The 14,420-nt window shown below is 42.4% G+C and overlaps 1 protein-coding gene across 5 annotated transcripts in view; it reads left to right on the top strand.

Moving 5' to 3' along the window:
• Positions 1-1,408: 1,408 nt before the first annotated feature.
• march1 (membrane-associated ring finger (C3HC4) 1) overlaps positions 1,409-14,420 on the top strand; it is a 574,835-nt gene continuing 561,823 nt past the window's right edge. For 4 of the 5 annotated variants that reach the window (XM_043698895.1, XM_043698903.1, XM_043698923.1 and 1 more), the window contains exon 1: positions 1,409-1,570. The gene's annotated coding sequence lies outside the window, so the exon portion shown is untranslated. The remainder of the gene's footprint in view (positions 1,571-14,420) is intronic. The other variant, XM_043698949.1, reaches the window with a different exon arrangement.

Genomic DNA, 14,420 nt, shown 5'->3' with positions numbered 1-14,420 from the left:
TCTTTAGCGGTTCAATGGACTGCTCAAATAGGGTTCTGGTGAGCATGCGGCTTGCGGCTTAACACCTCTGTGTTTGCAGATGAGTGATAAACCATCTCCTGAAAGGATTAATAAATCAGCCAGGGATGGAATATGAAATTTGGGCGACATGGTGGCTCAGTGGTTAGCACTGCTGCCTCACAGCACCAGGGTCCTGGGTTTGATTTCAGCCTCGCACAACTGTCGGTGTGGAGTTTGTGCATTCTTTTCGTGTCTGCGGAGTTTCCTCCGGGTGCTCTGGTTTCCTCCCACAATCCAAAGATGAAAATCACACAACACCAGGTTATAGTCCAACAGGTTTAATTGGAAGCACACTAGCTTTCGGAGCGACGCTCCTTCATCAGGTGATTGTCAATCCAAAGATGTGCAGTTTAGGTACATTAGCCATGCTAAATTGCCCATTGTGTTGAGGGATGTGTAGGCTAAGTGCATGAGTTAGTGGCAATGTAAAATAATAGGGAAGGGGAATGGGTCTGGGTGGGATACTCTCCAGAGGGTCAGTGTGGACTTGTCGAACCAAAGAGCCTGTTCCCATACTATAAGGATTCTATGAAAGTTTTTTTTATTACACAGATGGTTGCTACAGGTTAGAATAAACCACCTCTAAAAGAACGGCAGAAGCAAAATTAATAGGAACGCATGAAAGAGAATTAGATATGAATCTGAAGGGAAGCATTTTAAAGGGTGATGGGGAAACAAAAGGGAAATGGGTATAATTGAACAGTTCCATCAAAGAGTCATGATGGGCCAAATACCTTTCTTCTCTGCTGTTTGACTTTATGACTGAATTTCAATGGAAACATTTGGTAAAGAAACCAGTGCAATTTTGATCAATTTATAACGTAATTATTCGATGCTCTCATATTATAGCCATCTTGGTGGCTATTGTGAGAAATGAAGCTCACTGCCACAATCGAGCAGACTTATGATTTTATCGCACGCTTTGCTGATTCTGCAGAAGCAACACTCACATACACTTTCCACAGCTATAGTGAATTTACGCAAGACTAAGTGTATTACACAACAATATGATATAACATCCAATCCCCCAACTACAATGTTCTTCAACCGCAAGAGATGTGCTTTTTGCAATTTAGAATCCGAGTCATTTCAAATACTGAATGTGAATATGCCTGTCTGAGGTTTATTTAATGCTGTTGACCAGGTTTCAAGAGCAGCAGAACTGAAATTATACCAAATACTAGCCTTGAATGAACATTGGGTTTGCCCAAAGAATCATAGCTTCCTTTTCTCTTGTCTATCGTCCTCTCTGTTATTGATTAATTCTGTCCTGAGCGGACCAGATAAAAACACTCAATTACATCATATGACAGCAACATAAACGACTCTAGAATCTAGGGACCGTGTGTTGTACTGTCAGATGCTGCATCATTTCACAGTGAGCAGGCACGGCCAGCTGTTGCTGATTTGAAAGGCACAGCAGATTTTTCAAGAAAACCTCAACTATGCAGAGAATCAGGACTTTCAACTATCATATAACAGGAATGCATCAATAGCACTTCAGTCATGGGTAAGTAACCATCAATCAGACTGCAGTTTACATGTGTGAGGTTATAAGTGGTATGATCACAGTCTTTGTGACTTTATGTTGGATATGTTGCTTGCTTTCTTGCTGCAGCTGAATTTTAAAGCTTGCTTCTCCCGAAGGCAAATGATTCCATTTAATCTCAAATGGGTGCATGTATGGGTTCGCAATCTTCATTGAAATGACAGGAAAAACTCATGCTGAAAACTACAATACCTTTGGATACCTAGGAATGCTGTGATAAAGCCATGACGATCCTGATTTGAGGAGAGGGAGATATTGCTGTTTTTATATAAATCTCTGAGCTGTTGCAGGAGGTGTTCTAATGACTCACAGTGCATCAGTTCCAATTACTGTCTTAGCACCAACGATTTCTTGTTGCAGAGCTGAATTTTGGAATATAATGTGTGTATTCTGTATGTTTAATTAATCATATTATTTAATGACTCTTAATTGCACAGCAAGTAATATAAATAAAACTGAGTTTTAATTCATAAAATTCTTACACTTTATAATCAGCCGGACTTGAGGGTTTGAATAGACTAATAACAGATACTTAATCGTGCTGCACTTACAGTGATGGCTTTTGCTAAGAAGCTAATGATGTATTTAATGAACTGAAATCCTCAAAAATTAAATAAACCTTTCCAGAATATGTTTCTTTCTCATACTTTGCAGCACAGCTGAAAAGGGTTAATTTTAACTTTGGAAGATGTAAAATTAATTCCACATTGTGTCCTTTAGTCAAAGGTATCCATATCTGTGGGAACTCAAATGTATCCAGCATGTTTTTTGATTATATAGCTACTTTGAGGTGACTCCTTTATTTTGCAATTAAACCATTGCAGTAAGTGTTAAAATTACTGCTCGTGGTACACTGCTTATTTAAACATTTGTGTTGATGGTTGCAGTATACATACACCTAACTATAAGAACAGGTTATAAAAGCTTTTAAATTTAGGAAGAGATCACGTCCCACAGAAAATGTGATGCATTACAGCAGCAATAAGAGAAAAACTAATTCAATTATGTCTCAGATTGAACCCGTCTTAAAAATAATCAGATGGATATTCAAGTCATCTTTAAAATTTGAAGTATTTTGCAGTGTAGTTAATAAAGATGAGAGGAATTGCGTAAGCTTGACTGGACTTGATTGGCGAAATAGTACAGAAGAAAAAATAATTTTGATGTGCCTTTTTTCAAGACCTGGCGCAGTAGCGTGGAAAGCCCATAAAAGAGATGAAGGAGAGCAGTGATCAGGCAACTTATGTAGCTTGCAACCTGACATTGTAAATTATGATTTTCATGACCTTCCACTGCCCAGTGCATCAGAGTCAGCAAAAAGAAACTGTCTGAATTTTCATTTCATTTGGAATTTAGTCAGGCCGGAGTCTTTGCCCTGATTTTGATACATTTGACAACTTAGCCTTATTTGCTTATTGTTGGTAAACTGCCAGTCCTCTCCCAGTTTGGCAATCAGTGTTTGGTGAGGGGAGGAGTGTGGTTGGCTTGATGCAAGGATTCCAGTGACCCTTGTATAGCCGATCAAGCAGCTGTGAGAGAAGGCAACTCTCAGGAGGATTAAGCTGCGGGAGGCTGCCAGAACCACATTTTTTGTTAAAAATGCTATTTTTAAAAAAGATTTCCTGCAGGGATTTCTTCATGGTTCGCTGGTTAATACCTCAGAATGGTGTCAGTGCCATACAATACCAATTAGCATACTGCTAGAAGATACTTGGGCTGACTGAATGAAACTAACATTGACTCTACCAGTTAAAGGAGCAGGATGGCCAATGCAGTGCTGCCATTTTCATCTAGCTATGACCTACTTTCCAGTAAGTAAAGGGCATGCAAATAAGTCCCGAAATCTGTGCACATGGTTATCATAAACTACAAGAATTATTGGAAAACAATCCAGGATGACACGTTCAATGTCTTAAGAATTTTAGTTTTACAGGCTTTATACTGCATTGCTCAAAAATATTGCTCCTGCTGTCAGTGCAATGCTAGTTGTACAACAGCAACAAACTGCTGTGCTGTCTTCAGAGAGAGTCATCCTGACACATCATGGCCTGTAAATATCTGAGAGCAGTTTTCCGAAATTGCACTGTCAGACCAAACTGAGCCTGCCACAGGATGGTGTCACGAAACTGCACCACATTTCTCACAGTTGTCCTTCTATTGAAAGTAAGGAGGTTGTGGATAAACCACACAATCTTTGCACTGCCAGCATATGAAATTGACTGTTTCATGTTGAAACTGACGAGTGGAATGCTAATTAGACTCCAATGAAATCCACACTTCATTCCGATGATCAAGACCGTTTGCTAGAAATGTCATGTCTTAAACCTAGGCGTTTGATCATGATATTTCTTGTTTGAGTGTTGTATTTTGGGTGGAATGTTTCATCGTGTCCTCATGGTAACAGCAATTTAAATATCACCCAGTTGTGTTTAATTCAGCAGTCCTGCGAGCAGCATGCTGATTCTATGCACACAATCAGTCACATTAACTTGTTCGCATATTTATAGAATTTCTGCAAGTGGAAGGGGGAGAAGGGGGAAATCAGAAATTGGCGACCAATTTCACTGCTAAACACAGATTGCAAAGTTCTGTCTAAAGTTGTCGCCAACTGAGTCAGGTCTGCTCTGGGATTGGTGATGTATTCTAACCAAACCTGTGCTGCACAGGGCAAGAAGATCTCGGAGAGTGTTGTACTGCACAGGGATACATTTGCCCACAAGCAGGACAGAGGGTGGATGCCTGTCTCTTCTGGACCAGGCGAAGGCTTTTGACAGAAGATCAAACACCTACGTGTGTGGGATGTGCTCTCCAAATGGGTTTTGTGAGGCAATCTGATGTTGACTGTTGCAATACCAACAGTGTTCGTGCAGTCTCAGTCAATGGGTGGGAATCAGAAAGCTTCCCAATCAGATCTGGAGTCAGGCAAGGCTGCCTTGTCCCTGATGTCTTGTTTGTGTGTGGAATGGAGCCTTTTGCTGAGTCCATCAGGAAGGCTGCAAGCCTGTGAGGGATGACTTATAGCCAGCAGCAGAGGTCTGTAGTTCAAAGTCTCTCTGTCCATGGACGACATTGCCAGTTTCTGCTCAGATCCACTGTCAGTGTGCAGATTCATCAGCGTTTGTGACTGGCCTCGGGAGCCAAGATAAATCGAAACAAGAGTGAGGCCATGTTATTTGGGAATTCGGTTGGCTGATCCTTTATCCCTTTCACTGTCAGGATAGATTATCTGAATGTGCTGGGAGTAGGGAGTGCATGTGCACAAAGACTTGGGATTGAGTTTATGGGAGCACTGCTTCCTTTCAATTGCAGATAAAAACCTGCTCATCAGATGTGAGGTACTGTCTGTGTTACTGCATGTGGCCTAGCTCTAGCCCATTTCCCGAAACTGTGCTTTTGCATCACCTGGACCATCATCCTCTTCATCTAGAATCATAGTCTCTACATCGGGAGGTCAACGGTGGGCTGTGGCTGCAGGGACAACACATACAAAGCTCTGGATAATAGGGGAAATGGTAAACCCAATCCTGACAGCCATCTTTGTGTGTGGCTGCATCATGCTGTGCTTGGACCCCGGGGTACACAAACACCAAGTGTCACTAAGAACTGAGGTTTTACCTGTCCTCCCTATTGTGTAGGATGGGACAGTGAAGAAGGTGTTTGGTATGCTTTCCTTTATTGGTCAGAGTATTGAGTATAGGAGTTGGGAGGTCATGTTGCGGCTGTACAGGATATTGGTTAGGCCACTGTTGGAATATTGTGGCAATTCTGATCTCCTTCCTATTGGAAGGATGTTGTGAAACTTGAAAGGGTTCAGAAAAGATTTACAAGGATGTTGCCAGGGATGGAGGGTTTGAGTTATAGGGAGAGGCTGAACAGGCTGGGGCTGTTTTCCCTGGAGCGTCGGAGGCTGAGGGGTGACCTTACAGAGGTTTATAAAATCATGAGGGGCATGGGTAGGATAAATAGACAAGGTGTTTTCCCTGGAGTGAGGGAGTCCAGAGGCCATATGTTTAAGGTGAGAGGGAAAAGATTTAAAAAGGATGTAAGGTGCAGCCTTTTCATGCAGTGGGTGGTACATGTATGGAATGAGCTGCCAGAGGAAGTGGTGGAGGCTGGTACAATTGCAACATTTAAAAGGCATCTGGATTGGGTATATGAATAGGAAGGGTTTGGAGGGATATGGGCCGGGTGCTGGCAAATGGGACTAGATTAAGTTGGGATATCTGGTCGGCATGGACAGGTTGGACCGAAGGGTCTGTTTCCATGTTATATGACACTATGACTCTAAAAGCAGAAAGTGCTGGAGAGGCTCAGCAGATATGGCAGCATCGGTGGAGAGAAATCAGAGTTAATGTTTCGGGTTCAGTGACCTTCCCTCAAAACTCACATCCTTCAGGCCTACTGAGCCTTTCGATAATTTCTATTTTGGTTTCTGATTTCCGGCATCCATAGCTGGTTTGGTTTTTATTCTGTGAAGGGTGGGTCTGGCCTTGCTGCTGTGAAATGGTTAAAGTAGTTGGAGCAGTGCGTATCACCTGCAGCTTGTACAAACATTTGCAAAGAGAAACAACTTCGACCAGAGGTCCATTAGGAAGTGGTCAGCACACAGCGAGTTCACGTTCCTGAGGGAAAAGGAGAGTGTGGGTGCTCTCGCGTCGCTGCCTGAGCAGACTGCCAAAGTCATTTGGTGGAATTAGTAATCACCAGAACTTTCCAACAAGCACCAAGACTCAGCTTGGCTGGTGGTGAAAAGGGCACTGCCCATCAGATCCTTCATGCATGCTGCCCTCGGAGTGGCTGCACTGGCAAAGTCCATCTCCTTCCGGAATGAGCCTTTGCAATAGAAGATCCGGAGTGGTTGCAATGGTTTTTGCCAAGGCTGGTCCGTGACACAAGACTCTGTGCTTTACAGTCTCTTCCCAGGATGCACACTGAGACAAACATCGACTGTGCCAGGAGGATCTAATTGAAAGATGCTCTTCGGTCTGCCCGAAACACGTCGGTCTTCCAGTGCAAAGAGTTGACCTCGCTCGAGTGTTACAGACTGGCACATTTCCTAATCCAGGCTAGGTGCTGGAAAACGCACTAAAACTTGGAGCAGCTGCTGCAAAGGTGCAGTGGGGAAAGTCCACTGGCCAAGACCTTTCTGCCAAAGTACAACAAGGGTCTGTTCGGTTGTCAGACCCTCCTCATTGCCTTAATATATGTAAATGTAGCTAAAAACAATGACTGCAGATGCTGGAAACCAGATTCTGGATTAGTGGTCCTGGAAGAGCACAACAGTTCAGGCAGCATCCAAGGAGCAGCGAAATTGACCTGATGAAGGGCTTTCAGGATGCTGCCTGAACTGCTGTGCTCTTCCAGCACCACTAATCCAGATATATGTAAATGTAGTCCTGCATGAGTAAGAAATGACTCTAGGTTTTGCAACTCCAGGGAAGGTCAAATTCCAATGATTGTTTTTCTTGATAATGCAAAGACTGTCCAGAATTATTGTAGTATCAGTGAATATAGATAAAGATATTTTTAATGAATTAAGTACATTGTTGCAGTAACAACTGTATGGAATTTCCCAAAAGCATTTACACATGCCATCCTACCCAGAGGTCAGTGCATCAGTGCCTGAGTTTATGTTTCACACAATTCTCCTATCATTTCTTATTTATTACGATCAAAATATTTTCTTCTGCCTCTTGGGCATCATTTTTGGGAAAAGCATTTTGTCAAGTGAGATTCATGATGTCCAATCCAATATGGCTTGGAACAACTTCACTGATTTAAGACTTGCGGTGTTCACCTTTTTAATTACGCAACTGGACCCTTGAATGCCTTCCTTGGCGAATTATGTAGCAGGAGAAGTGGAAGTGCTCACCACTATCAGGATCATCTGGCATTCAAGTGGGGCAATTGTTAAAGCCTAACTGCGCAGCACTTCAGAAGTTGCAGGCCAGGAACATGCCTTCTCACCGATGTGATCCACGCTCCAGCCCAGAGAAAAGCAAAGTTTAATCCTCACCTCACAGCCAGGGACCCTGAGATATATGTTCATGGGGAGGTGAAAAGGAGGGCAGTCCTTTTGCAAACTGATGCTGTAGGAGGCCAGGCCACCACGCACAGTTAGCCTGTACACAGATTGCAGCTCCAATGCTGTCCAGTCAAGGAGATCAATGTTCTTGTGTGATCCTCACGTATAAGTGCCAAAATCTTTCATTCCACACTCACAGGGCCACCACTCACTCTACCTCTGCCACTTGATACACATCTCACTAATGTTCATATGCGTTCACCAGTGCTCACTAATGCACCACATCCATTTAGTAGCTGTAGCTCTTCTTATCCTCCTGAACATCCAACACATCTTGCCCTCTGTCCTCCCAACATACTCAATGTGGACACCTCATCACCTGTCTGCATCACCCTGAACACTTCAAATAAAGAACTGCCGAGCTGGAAATTTGAAATGAAAACAGAAACTGCTGGAGAAACCCAGCTGCTCTGGCAGCACATGTAGAGGAAAAGCAGAGTCAATGTTTCAAGTGCAGTCGCCCTCCTTCGGAAGCCATAACACCTCTCTCATCTACTTCCATTTTGATTCATTCCCATCTTTGTTTCATTGCAGTGAAAACTGGCTCACCCCCTTTGACTCTTATCTCTGCAGCATTCTGACTCCTGTGTCTATAACGCTTGGACTGATTGACCGCGGTCGAGTGTTTTCAACTCAAGTCTTGTGGAGTTGGAAATCTTTCCAACTCTTGTGCTGTCAGCTTGGGAGCAAAAACATGGCATTAGAATCTAACATAAGCTTCTCTTCTTTGTCATCTCACAGGTTATATGTTCCCTAACTTTCACGGGGAACTCTCGATTTGCAATCCCATTATTTTTCTCTGTACGAACATATTTGTTCAGCATGCTTCAGCATTATCTTTCGTACTGATGTATGTAACAATGGGGCGGCACGGTGGCTCAGTGCTTAGCACTGCTGCCTCACAGCACCAAGGACCCAGGTTCAATTCCTGCCTCGGGTGACTGTCTGTGTGGAGTTTATACATTCTCCCCGTGTCTGTGTGGGTTTCCTCCAGTTTCTTCCCACAGTCCAAAGATGTGCAAGTTGGCGGATTAGCCACAGGAAATGCAGGGCTAGGGTAGGTGGTTAATTTGGCTGGGATGATCTTTGGAGAGTTGATGTGGACTTGTTGGGCTGAATAGCTTGTTCCAACACTGTAGGCTTTCTATGATGAATAGATAGAGTAGCTGCAGAACAGGTGGATGTTTTCCCTGACTGTGCAGTCACAGAGTCTCAATAAGGGCAGGTCATTTAGAACCGAGAGGGGGAGGATGTTGAGACCTTAGAATTCTCGACCCCAGAGGTCTGTGTCAGCTGAGTCACTTTGCAAGTTCAAGACAGATTTTAGTAGCTTTCTCTTAGCTATAATGACATGGAGGGAAATGGGGGGGACAGCACAAGTGTGTTGTTGAAGTAGGTGAACAGCCATGATCCAGAATGTGGAGCAGACTTATGATACTGAATGGCTTTCTCCTGCTCCTATATCCTTTGGTATCCCAAAAGGACTATGTTTGGATCCAAAAAGTGTGGTGCAGGAAAAGCATAGCTGATCAGGCAGCATCCGAGGAGCAGGAGAGTCGACTTTTCGAGCATAAGCTCTTCATCAGGAAAGGGACAGTCCTGATGAAGAGTTTATGCTTGAAACATCGACTCTCCTGCTCCTCAGATGCTGCCTGACCGGCTGTGCTTTTCCAGCGTCACACTTTTTAACTCTGATCTCCAGCATCTGCAGTCCTCACTTTCCTATTTGTGGTTCCCTGCTCTTTCTCAATTGCATGCTATGCCTTGGCGATGCTATCTTAAAAAGAAGACAGTATATATATAGCACGGTGGCTCAGCAGTTAGCATTGTTGTCTCGCAGCACCAGGGACCCGGTTTGATTCCAGCCTTGGAACTGTCAGTTGTAAACTATCAGTTTACACATTCTCTCTGTGTCTGTGTCGGTTTCTTCCTTGTGCCCCACAGTCCAGAGATGGGCTGTGCTAAATTGCCTGTAGTGTCCAGGGATGTGCAGGCTAGTTGGATTAACCATGAGAAAGTGCAAGATTACAAGGATAGGTCATGGTGGAATGGAGTTCAGAGGGTCAGTGTGGACTTGATGGGCTGAATGGCCTGCTTCCACACTGAAGGGATTTGATGATTCTAAGATTTTGCTTGGCTGTGGGAAAAAAGGAAGGTCAATACCATTAATTTAATTTTTCTTTCAGTGGATAAGTCTGGGCCTGATGCATGGAATCAGACCTATAAATGTCCTTCTGAGCTATTTCATTCTATGATTTATATCTGAGGTTCAATGCTCTTTGCACTATTGGATTGGACTTTCTTAAACAATGCTTACAGCTATTAATGTCTACTGATAGGCTAAAATAGAAGCAAGGTACTGTGGATGCTGGTGGTCTGAAACAAAAACATAGCTGGAAGCATCCAGCAGGTCTGGCAGTATCTTTGGATAAAGAAATAGAATTAACGTTGAGTTCAAAAACTCTTCTTCAGAATATGCCTACTCAGTATTTCCAGCACGTTCTGTTTTTTTTAAATTTCCTGATTAACTAATGTCCATGTCAATGATTATAGTCCCCTCATCTCCTCATTTTGCTTCAGAATGTGATGGGGGGACGTTTCCTTTGGAGATCAGAAAAATTGCTTCCCCCAGACCAGTGACGGAAAAATCCCAGAGTGTTGTGAAGTTACTGATTTATTTTTCCAATAGATCTTCAAATCTACATGAACTAAGAACACTTCTCACATTTTCTCAGTTAAAAATCACACAACACCAGGTTATAGTCCAACAGGTTTATTTGGAAGCTCTAGCTTTCAGAGCACCGCTCTTTCATCAGGTGGTTGTGGAGTATAAGATCGTAAGACACAGAATTTATGGCAAATGTTTACAGTGTGAATTATATATTGACAAAGATGTGATTGTTTGTTAAGTCTGTCGTATTTTAGAATGACCATGTTGGTTTCAGTTCTTTCATATGTAAATCCCAGAACTTCTTTTTTAAAAGTTACATTCTCAAGTGAACTTTAACAATAGGTGCCATGCCAGCTCAGATAATGCATTGAAGGTGTGAGGTGCCCTGTGTGAGACTGTCTGTGCCCCAATGTTCAGACTGATTCTATTTCTTAAAGGGATTTGCAGAATCTTACAAGGATTCATGCAGTTATTTTACCAAAATAAAATGTTATTCTGCAAGTACATGTTCACCCCGCAAACCTATATCTGTGTGTGTACATGTGTGTGTGTGTGGGGGGGAGTGGGTATGAGTGTCTGTGAGAAAGTGTGTGTATCTGTGTGATTGTGAGTGTAAACGTGTACACATCTGTGAGAGGGTGGGTATGTATGTGTGAGTGTATTTGAGAGAGGGTCTGTGTGTGTGTGTGTGTGTGTGTGTGTGTTGCGGTCACCTGTAGTGTGACATGAACCTAAGGTCGCAATTGAGGCCATCCCTCCGAAGGTACCGAACCTCCAAATCATCATATTTTTTGAGGTGGCTCAGTAAGTACGTACAATCCAGTAATGGTGATCAATTTAGTTGGTATCCACATGGTGATGATAATCAGAGTAACCGCTGTCCCATTTGTATCTTGCTGCTCAGTGCAGCAGTGAAACTGCTGTTTGATTTTGCATTCACACTCACTGTCCCCACCTTTACCATGATGGCCAGCATTTGTTTCATCGAATAAATCCAATCGCTGCTTTCTATTCAGCTGTTGAAAGGGCTGGTGACAATATTGCCGAATAGCTCTGACCAGTAATTGTAAAACTTGATCAGTGAAGTAAAATAATGTCAGCTTTATTCTTGGAGAATAAATCACTGATTAAATAGCTATTTGGCATCAGCACCTCCTGTTACATTATTTAGGATCTGATACCCTCGCCGTCTGATTTCTGTCCTGCAGTCAGCTGAATATCTATTCTTTTAACTTTGCCCTGACTCTACATGCTCTTGTTGATTAGTATATTTATTTTATGGCACATTATTGGAAGTTTTTTTTTCTCTGGAATCTAGATAAGCTGCCTCGCATCTGTGGTGGGAAAATTGTTGGAAACTATAAATAAGAATGAGGTAACTGAACACTTCAAACATTTTCAGGCAACTTGGATTCATGACCAATAGCTCATGTCTGACAAATCTGATTGAAGAGGTGACTAAGGTAGCAGACATGTAAAAATATCTGTGGAAGTTGTTTATGTAGACTCCCAGAAGGCATTTGATTAAGTTCTACAGAAGAGACCTTCAACTAAGCTCGAAGCCCACAGCATTGAGAGCAAATTACTGAGATGGATGGGAAATTAGTTAAGCGGCAGGAAGAACAGGTTAATGGGTAGGTGTTGAAATTGGCAGGATGTGACTAGTGGTCTCCACAAGTACCTATGGGAGAAAGTGAGCACTGCAGATGCTGGAGCTGAGTCAAGAGTATGGGGCTGGAAAAGCACAGCAGGTCAGGCCGCATCCGAGAGGCAGGAGAGTCAACGTTTTGGGCATAAGCCCTTCATCAGGAATGTGGCTCCACAAGGATCTATGTTAGGGGCCTCAGTTTTTCACATTATTTATTAACAACATAGATAATGGCATAGAAAGGCATCTTTTCCCAACTTGTAAGGCAGCATTTTAGACAGTGTAGATGACAACATAAAATTACAATGGGATATTGATGTACTAAGTGATGGGCAAAACGGTGCCAGGTGGAGTTCAATGTAAGCAAGTGTGAAATTATTTGTTTTGGACTGGAAAAGTGAAAGATTACTTTTTGATGTTACAAAGTTAAATAACAATGGATGTCCAAGGAGATTTTGGGATTCAGGTGCAAAGATCATTAAAATGTCATGTACGGGTGCAGAACCTAATCCAGGAAACTAATGGAATGCTGGTCTTTATATCTAGATTTCTGGAGTGCAAGGATACAGAGGTTGTAGTGCAGATAGAGAAAAATCTGGTTTGACCCCATTTAGATACTGTGAGCAGATCTGGGCACCACACCTTAGGAAGGATCTAATGGCCTTGGAAGGATTACAATGTTGGTTTACAAGAATGATAGTCAAAACGTGTGGTGCCGGAAAAGCACAGCCGGTAAGGCAACATCCGAAGAGCAAGAGGATCGACTTTTCGGGCATAAGCCCCGATGAAGGGCTTATGCCTGAAATGTTGACTGTCCTGCTCCGCGGATGCTGCCTGACCTGTTGTGCTTTTCCAGCACCACACTTTTTGACTCCAATCTCCAGCATCTGTAGTTCTCACTTTCTCCTTTACAAGAACGATACCTGACTTCAGGGTTTAAATTATGAGGAGAGCATATACAAATTGGGCCTGTTTTCACTTGAATACAGAAGATTAATTGATAATCTAATTGAAGTCTTGTCATGACACGGGGTAAACTATCCTGCTTAATTTAAACCAGCAACACAGAAAAGATTTATCCCGTGCAGTGATCTGTGAAAATTTGATAGGTCAAGAACTAGTTAAAATAAAAAGTAATAACTTTACGTCTTAACGTATAACAGAGAATTATTAACTAACAACTATTTACAACTCCTTCCTCTAACCTATCTTTTACCTTCCCTTCTCTAATACTAGTCCGATTAAACCGCCCCGATTAAGATTAACGAAAATTCAAGTTTTCAAAACTAGCCAGCTGTCAAATCTTCTGTTTGGATCTTCCTGTGTCATCTTTTCTTCTGAGGGATTATGCTTCACAGGTCACTGATCGATAAAGGTACCTTTAAGAGAGCTATTTTCTGGGCAATCTCTACATGCTGGTGGCATGGCAGTTCTCCCCCCAGCTGTACAATTTTCCCTAGTCTTATACCCCCAAAGCATTGGATTGTTTCATTGGCTTTTAATATTGCCAATATACTAAATTCAAACTTGATTGGAGGTTGGTATTTTGGGGTATAATTTAATCTGATTGACTGAATTTGAATTTGATTTTTTGTCTCCAGGCAACCAGTTATACTAACTGCTGGACCATATGCTCCATTGTCTCTTGTTGAGAACACTTGGTGTTGTCAGGTAGTTCTGCTAGCCTTTAACTTTCTTAAAGGTACAGTACATAGACATCTTCATAACAGTCTTCAGGAAAAGACGGGGTAGGTAAACTATTTCCACTGGTTGGGGATTCTAGAACTAGGAGACATAGTCTGAGAGTTAGGACCAGACCATTCATGAGAGATGTTAGGACACACTTCAACACAGAGTGGGTGGTAGATATTTGGAACACTCTTCCACACACAGCAGTAATGCTCAATCAGTTGTTAATGTTAAATCTGAGATAGATAACTTTTTGTTAAACCAGAGTACTAAAGGACATTGGCCAAAGGCAGGTATAGGGAGTTAGGGCACAGATCATCTGTATCTCATTGAATGGTGGAACAGGCTCCTGGTGTTGAATGCCCTACTCCTATTCCTATGGAAGCTACATCTACTACAGCACTTTGTCTGCTCTCTGTTATCTCTTCAGAGAACTCAAGCTAGAGGTTTTGTTTCGAATTTTATTCATTCTCTTTTGGCTTCCAGATTTGTTTCTATTTATTAGAGATTGCATATATTTTCCTATCACTGATTTTAAGCTGACCTTTGTGAGCATGCTCCTTCTCCCTTCTTCGGTATATTATTAGCAAACGCCCCCAGCACTCTGCACTGTACCTTCCTCTAACACCTTATTAGTGTTTTTGCTATCTCCTCCAAGTTAAAGTGCATGGAGTAAATCTGTACAGACCAAGGCTTATTTCCTCTTTGAGTTTCATAA

This window comes from Chiloscyllium plagiosum, chromosome 1, assembly GCF_004010195.1.
Source record: "Chiloscyllium plagiosum isolate BGI_BamShark_2017 chromosome 1, ASM401019v2, whole genome shotgun sequence".
Classification (NCBI taxonomy): Eukaryota; Metazoa; Chordata; class Chondrichthyes; order Orectolobiformes; family Hemiscylliidae; genus Chiloscyllium; species Chiloscyllium plagiosum.
The sequence above is the reverse complement of the archived record's forward strand: the minus strand, read 5'-3'. Positions and strand labels throughout refer to the sequence as shown.